The sequence below is a fragment of the Galeopterus variegatus genome, unplaced genomic scaffold, assembly GCF_000696425.1.
Source record: "Galeopterus variegatus unplaced genomic scaffold, G_variegatus-3.0.2 Scaffold5942, whole genome shotgun sequence".
Taxonomy (NCBI): domain Eukaryota; kingdom Metazoa; phylum Chordata; class Mammalia; order Dermoptera; family Cynocephalidae; genus Galeopterus; species Galeopterus variegatus.
This window is the reverse complement of record NW_007732053.1, coordinates 18,089-20,898: the sequence shown is the minus strand read 5'-3', so window position 1 is coordinate 20,898 and position 2,810 is coordinate 18,089.

Genomic DNA, 2,810 nt, shown 5'->3' with positions numbered 1-2,810 from the left:
CAAACGAAGTTACTGGTTCTACAATCCTAGGAGATGTGATTTCATGTAAGTCTGTGGCCTGTAGCTCACTATCCAGGAAAGTCTGGGCCTAGTGGGCTCACTGGGGGTTATCATGGCTTTGGGTCACATTTACAGGTCACAACTGTGGGGCAAGAATGAGAAGTCAATAAGGACATGGGCCAATGCTATCGCCAGAAAAGCAAACGAAACCAATCTTATGTGAACTGACTCCCTTCCACCAGTGATTCCAGAAGAATGTTAAATACCTTGTTTTTGTCTGACTCATACACCAGGTGTCTGGCCTCGGCCTGTGCATGGTCATAATCTTGAGGGAGAATCCAGTGGCGAATCTCATCTTTGTCCAACTTCCCATCCTTGTTCAGATCCCGGAATTCATTAAACTGCTCCCGTTCTGACAAAACCCAGTCGGGCTCAGGGCCATTCTCCTCGTGGGAAAACATATCCGCTAGAAGGGAAGGTTGTTCTTGGTTATGAAGACAAGGGGGAAGGTAAAAGCCAAAAAAACTAGACCTCCTGAGGTTTTGAAAGGGTGATGACCGATCAAGAGACCTAACTCAAAGAGCTGGTGGGCAGTTTCTTCAGGATAAAATGCAATGATTTGTTGACTCTGAAGGTCACTTGATGGAACAGAAAGAACCGTGCTGAGGAGCCAGATGGTGAATCCTGGCTCTTGACTTAGTTCAGTGACTGGGATTAAGTTACTTGGTTCAGTGACTGAGCCTTGAGTTTCCTTGTCTGTAAAATGGAGATAATAATTTATAAATCACACGGTATTATGAAGATCAAATGGGCCATCTATGGGAAAGCCTCTACAAGCCAAACTGGCACTATACAGGTGAAAACTGATAATAATGATCAACACTGAGCACTGTATAACGTGCTTTATATACATTTTCTCATCTGATTTTCATACAACCCTATGAAGAAGGTGCTGCTATTATTCCCATTTCACAGATGAAAAAATTGAGGCATAGTCTTACCCAATGACCCACAGCTAGTATGAGCTTGAGGCTACACAGGAACATGGGGACTCTACTTCCATGGTCCTAACCACTGTGTTTATTACTATTGTATATATCATTTCCAAAGGGCTTTCACATATATCATTTTATTTCATCCTTATATCAACTTTATAAGATAGATTATTGTCCCCATTTTACAAAATGGCACGGAAAGGAAAAAGAAGGAAATGTTTATGCACTGCTTATTTTGTCACTAGGTCTTCTTGGAAAAGAGAGATACCCTGTGGGCAGTTTCTCCTTAATGGGAGCACAGCTTGGAAGTGTCAGGTGATAGAGGGAGCAGGTAGTGAGTGAAGGGAGAAGAGAGGCAAGATCCTTGGCTACAAGGAAGCTCCAAGGGAGACCCACACCCGACATGCACATTGTCTTTGAGAAAGGGCATATATATTAGCTAACTCAAGCTTCATCTGGAGCTGGCTGGTTAGCTCAGTTGGTTAGAGCACAACCTTGTAACACCGAGGTCAAGTGTTCAGATTCCCTTACCAGCCAGCTGCGAAAACACACACACACACACACACACACACACACAAGCTGTCTAATCCTACTCATACTTTCGAGTGCTGGGAAAGGTGGAGGCCATCATTGATAAGGTACTATAAATGTCAGAGCAAGAAAGGATCTTAGCCCTTATCTAGAACTGAAACCCAGAGGAGTGAAGTGGTCTGCCCAAGACCTCACATTAGCGTGTGGTCAATCCCTAGCCTGAACCCAGGCTGACTCCCGGTCCACTTCTCTTTCCACTGGAGTTAACTTTCCATCTCATTCCGGGAAAGACCATTAGCTTTCACAAAAGATATAGATGAGTAATAACACTTGTTCTGTCTTCCCAAATTAGTGGATCACATTCGTCATTGAGTTTCAAGATCAGTGTCTATAAAAAATGGCAAGTTGATAAGCAGATATAATTGGTTGTTTCCCCTATAATCATTGTTATTCTATTTTTCGGGGCGGGAGAGAGGAGAAAGTAGAACAAAACTCTGCTATTATGGATAAATCAGGAAAGTTGCATGTACAGCAACATAAAGAAAGCACCATTCCTCTAAAAACCACACCATTTATAAAATTAAAATACAGAAAATTTGAGAATTAGGCTAGAACCCATAGCATCACTTTTTAAAGGACCCATTTGCACAACAGTAATTAATAAAAGTATTGCAATTTGTGAAATAAACTTATTTTAATCAACGTGCAACACTGATTCATGAAACACTCCAATTTAATTTCACCATCAACCATCTTTTAACCCATGTGCATGGTTATCTGAGGGATCAATTGATCAAATAATAGATGACTGGCCAAAAAGTCACTCTTGGGTTTGGTTGATGGAATAAACTGTTACATTCCTTCCTCTGTGTGTTAAGTGCAGTACAAATTATTCATGACACTGCTGGAAGGTGCAGCGAGTTAATAAATCATAAGAATGGTTCAAGACTAGCTTCTCAGGTCCATGAAATCTGCCTTGTTGTGGTTGACAGTGGAGCTAGAGAGAATCAAGTGGACTTGATGTCAGAAGCAGAGTGATTGACTTAGAATCTTCCAGATCTGTGGCTGCTTTTACTCTGACACATGATATTTCTTTTGCGACTGTAACACTACCACTACGTTCTTTATTGTAAAGGGAGGGATGGTTAAATCTAAAACAAAATTGTCTTACCGTCAGCCAGTTAAGCACACATATACAATCCTAGAAAATATCCAGCCAGTCTTTATTCCTTGTCGCCACTACGTTCTTTATTGTAAAGGGAGGGATGGTTAAATCTAAAACAA